Consider the following 5730-nt stretch of genomic DNA (forward strand, 5'->3'; position numbering starts at 1 on the left):
TTTATTGAAATTAATTCATTCTTTCATTCATTTGAATAACATAAAGATGTAATTATTCATTTAAATAGCAGATGGTATATATATGTATATATATACACACACGCACACACACACACACACACACACACACACACACACACACACACACACACACACACACACATATATATATATATATATATATATATATATATATATATATATATATACATATATATTCATTTATGCATTCATTTATTTTATCCATCTGTTTAATTTTATTTAGTATATTTATTGATTTACTTTCTTACCTCATGTCCCTCATTTGATTTTTTTTCATATTTTTAACGTGTCGCCAGTCAACATTGTAGGCCGCCCATCTCACTCTATCAATTTAACAACAACGTTTAAAAATTTTATTTCTATAAATAACAAGCAAACTTTTAAACTTCTGAATGGATGGTGTTTTCTTGAAATAAATACTTTAAAATAAGTGAAATAGAATAAAATTGTCAGGCAACAAACACTTCGATAGCACACACCGACCTGACGATAAAGTTATGTGTGCTGGTATGCGATTGTCATATTATTTTACATCAACTTTTTTATCAAAAATATATTAATTAATATTTTTCCATCTGCCATTTGCACGTCAGCTCGTTTCATCAACTTAGTCGTTATTTCAATCTTACGATCGTCATCAACTTCATTGCAGGAGAATAAAATAGCATTTCATTTGTTATTATAAAACATTACGATCGTATAATAAGACGGAACAAACAAAAGAATAAAAACAAACAAGGAATCAAACGAACCTGGAACGAACGAACAAACAAACAAACAAACGACCAAACGAACGAACGAACGAACAAATAAGAACATTAGATCAACCAAAACACTGCGCAGTGCACTGAACATTACGTCAAATTGAAAACAGCAATGAATGCTTGAAGCCGCCATTCATGCAACAAGCGCCGCGCTGCAGAGATTAGAGACAATGGACGTTTGACATTTTCACATGGAGATTAATGAATAATATGCTGCAAGATGTCTCATCATTGAGTTCATCAAAATATTTCTTATACTTTATTTGGTTCATTCTTAGAGAGCAGCGACGAACAGCATTAAAATGCCTCTACACAGCCGGCAATCAATCGGCCAAACATTTAAAATGAATTCTGTTTTTCACTACAAATTTTAAAATTAATTTGCCAAACATTTACAAACTTAATGAAATTCAGGTTCAGCCGTGCGCGTGATGTGAACAAATCTGGCGAACCTTCCGACACAACATCCATCCATCCATCCCCCTCCTCTCATTTATTCTTCCGTGTTCTGTCCTTCCTGATCTCTTGTTGATTTTTCATCTTTTTTGTTGTTGTTCCTTGATTGAAATTTGTTGTCACCACTACAAATATGTTTATTAATTAGTTATTTTAACCATTGTCGCCACGATGGGGTTAACTATAACCATTACCCCCACACAACAACAACAGCAACAATGCCACAACAAGACAACAACCACAAAAATGACACAACAACAACAACAACAATCCAAACGACAAAAGAAACAGCCAGAACGACTGATGTTTGTTTGAATGTGTCGAACGTTTGTTTAAAAAATCAATCTTTAATTCAGACGATAAGTCGATGATTCCATCATTCATCCGCTCCCACGTCCGCCAAACATTTCATTCATCCATTTCATTATTATTTCATCAATCAATTATTAACTGACTGATAAAAAACTTCATTCATTCATTTATTCATTCATTCATCCTTCCGTCCATCTATTCTTTATACTTATCAAGCATCACTCATTATTTAATCAATTGCTACTCTTCCTCATTCATTTCTTTAATTTGCTTATTTTAATTATTCATTCATTCATTTATTTATTCATTCATTTCTTTATTTCAATCACTTATTTATTCATTCTTTCATCTGTTCATTTTTTTGTTTATTTTTGTTTGTTAAATTTATTTTCATCTGTTTGTTTGAAAAACGAACAGTTCAATTAATTTCTTTAGTAATTTTCAATCTTCTTAGATTTTTGATTTTTTTATATTTTAAAAATTCATTTATATTAAGAAGCTCATTTATGTTTAAACTTTGCATCATTTGCTTTTTTTGTACATTTGTAGGTTTATTTGCTTGCTTAATAAGTTTCCAGTTGCGATCATTCAGTGGAGGAGATTATTTCTTCATTTTGGCAACCTCTTGTTGATTGGAAAGCTATCGAACCAGGCAGCATTCGGCCAGCCTCATAACATATTGAATGCTGAACTATGGAAATAAACATTCATTTTGTATCAAGTCAGCCAGCTAGTTAGTGAGCAGTGCTACGAACAAACCGCGCTAAACACTAAGAACAGCGTGAAATTTGCAAGCATACCTACCCACTAAATGGTACAATTATGCATACATGTAGTAAGATATATGTGTCTGTATATGTACGTGTTTGTTGACATACTCGTGTATGAAACTACCAACATGTGCATGCATGAAAGTGCTTGCATATTTGTATGTTTGAATGTATGTTTATTGTATCTATGTATGTATGTATGTATGTATGTTTGTTTGTTTATGTATGCTCATCTGATAGTCAAGGAAATGCAATAACTAGCTATTATTAAAAGTTCAATGCCAAACGAACAACACTAAATTTTCAGCAACATGTTTCGTTTGCATGGCTGTCACCATATCGCTGGTCAGATTGCAATAGGAGTATGCGACGAAATTATACATAAGAGCTTGAAAGTAAATATTCTTCTAATAACTTCACTCACTCACTCACTCACTCACTCACTCACTCACTCACTCACTCACTCACTCACTCACTCACTCACTCACTCACTCACTCACTCACTCACTCACTCACTCACTCACTCACTCACTCACTCACTCACTCACTCACTCACTCACTCACTCACTCACTAACTCTCACACACAGACTCTCTCTTTCTCTCTCTCACACACACATAAACACACACACACACACTCATAAACAAGCACGTTCGCTAAATTATCATCAGACATACAATTAACTCATTGAAGGTTTGAGACATTAATTCAGCTTGTGACAGCTTTGATACAAACATTCTTATGTGGAGAATTTCATTTTCTGATTTATTGGAGACAATTCGTCTGGTTCTAATTTTAACTTTCGTTCAGACAATCGCTTTGTATTTTATTTCAATTAAATCATAAAAAATAAATTATTTATATGTCAAATTTTTAAGCAGTTATGCAGCTTTAATAGAAGCACAATGTTTTATTTGGACTATTAAAAATTATATAAAATTTTTTTAACTTTTTGGAGTATCTCCATCTTTCATTTGAAATTTCAAAAATAAACTTTAAATTTGAGGTGCTAAGGATTTAGAAAGTACAAGGGAATGAAGTAGAAGTGAGGATAGCGTTGCAGAGATTGAATGAAGTGTTTCTCGTTTGTGTTCAGCACCAACTGCATCTGTCAGATTCGTCAATTTAGGATGTTTAAAAATCTAATTGATAGTTTATGTCATTCATCAGTTTCAAATAAGTTAATGTACACTTTTTATTTAAATGCATTTTGCGAAAATTCGAGTAAACATTTCTTTATGAAAGTCCTTAGTGCTAACATAAAGAGGGTAGTTGCATTACGTGTGTGCTTGTTTATGCGTGTAATAGATTATGATGAAACTTCCCGTAGAAACTTGCATCATCATGTAATCACACAAAATATATTACCGCCATTGTCTCACTGTTTGAACATGATGCCAGCAATGTGCGTATTGATTTCTTCATCATTAACTGCCATCAAAGAATCATGATGAATATCTATAACGAGCGTTATTTAGAATTCATCATCTTCCTCCTACCTCTCATCATCATCCTCATCATCGCCGTCGTCGTCATCGCCATCCTTATTACTAGCTGATATGTTCTGCATGTTTGTTTTGACGTTTTAGTCACCGAGTTGGCTCGGCCAGTAGAAGTGCTATTACGCGATGGCATGGTTCGAATACTGTCTGTTCGAAACTCAAAAACCATCATACACGTATAATGCGGTGCTTGCGCGCGTGCATACGCAATGTGTATGTGCGTCATGTGGGGTGGATAGTGTACAGCCTTTGTGACACGAAAGTTTGGTTATAACTATAGAATAACATGTAAGCAGCTCTGCGTTTGATAGAGTTGCATTGTAAAAAAATAAAAAAAGTTCATGTTCATATTCATATTAGATTCGTGTTCATAAATAAATCACTTGTCAACGCACGTTTATTCATACCACTTCTGTAGTCTTTAACGATACGTCGTGACTTTATACGTCGTGACTATACGTCGATGTTATCTACTTAAACTTATGATTTCACTTACGTTCTTCTAGACATTCATTACTCTGTAAATGTTCACACAAAGACATACAGATGTAACCATATTTGCAAAAGACAGATGGGAAACACATAACTTTACTTGCCTATGATTAATAAGGTGAATCATTGCAAAAAAATAGTTACACGTCCATGTATGTTGATATCTTGAAGCATTTAATAGTGAACGTTTTAAATGAATGTATCAACCAGCATGATCATCTCGTGTTGTGAGTTGAGGTCTGAGTTGTGTCACACACCTACCTACACACGCATACACACACATACACACAAACACACACAACATATACAACATATTATATGAGTGTTTGTTCGTATATGTACAACAATGGGAAATGATGACTAAAATTTGTAAACTTATACTTCAGCAATTTTTTAACATTTCAAATCAGCTGATTTATTAAAAAAAGGTTTGTGGCACTGGTAAAAAACCTTACATGGCAAAGAGTAAAAGGAAATTTGACTTATTTCATATTTTGAGCTGATTCACGGCATTATTTTATTTTTTATTTTAAAATTAAAAGTTTTATCTTAGTTCGTTTTCTGTTTTTTAATTTTAAAAATAATATTGTTTTTTTTTTTGTAGAAAAACAATTCCTCATTTTCACTTTGTGATTTCTAAAAATATATGTTACGTTAATATGTGACACATCATGACATCACATTATGACATCACATCATGACATCACATCATGACATCACATCATGACATCACATCTCATGAAATAGCATTACGATTAGTGATTTAAACAGCATTAATAAAAATCATGGTAAAATACAAACCAACGAACTTCGTTTCAGAGTCTCATTAAATTTTAAATGCTCTCTGCTTTTTTTTGTTTTGTGAATGCGTCCTCGGGTACTCAAAAAGTGTTTAAAACGTTGCCAATCCAAATAGAATATCCGCAACTTTCTGAATTACAATGGAGTTTTTCTCTTGCTTATTTAATAGTATAATATAATAAATTTGCAGTGTTGGCAAAGCCTCTTGCCATCATAATGTAAATAGTTTTTAAGAACAAATAACTCAATAATTAAAATGTTTGGTTGAAAATGCTAAGTTTAACTTTACATCCTTTGGTTTGACATCTTTACTTCCAGATATAAAATTTATCCAAGACTATCTTGAAGATAATAATGTTGGCTGATTTGACCACATTTTCAGGTAAGCCATTTTAGTCGTTTACTATTTACTGTTGGTGAAGTAGTATTTTTTTACATCCTTTCTGCAAGTCCACTTAGTCAACTTAATACCATTTCCTCTTGTCACTATTGAAGGTGCATAGTCTGGTTTGATATCGACATCTAGCGGTCCATCAAGAAATTGATAAGTTGATATTGTGTTTCCTCTTCTGCGTCTCTAAACCAGTTAAGA

The sequence above is a fragment of the Helobdella robusta genome (assembly GCF_000326865.2).
Source record: "Helobdella robusta unplaced genomic scaffold HELROscaffold_17, whole genome shotgun sequence".
NCBI classification, from domain to species: domain Eukaryota; kingdom Metazoa; phylum Annelida; class Clitellata; order Rhynchobdellida; family Glossiphoniidae; genus Helobdella; species Helobdella robusta.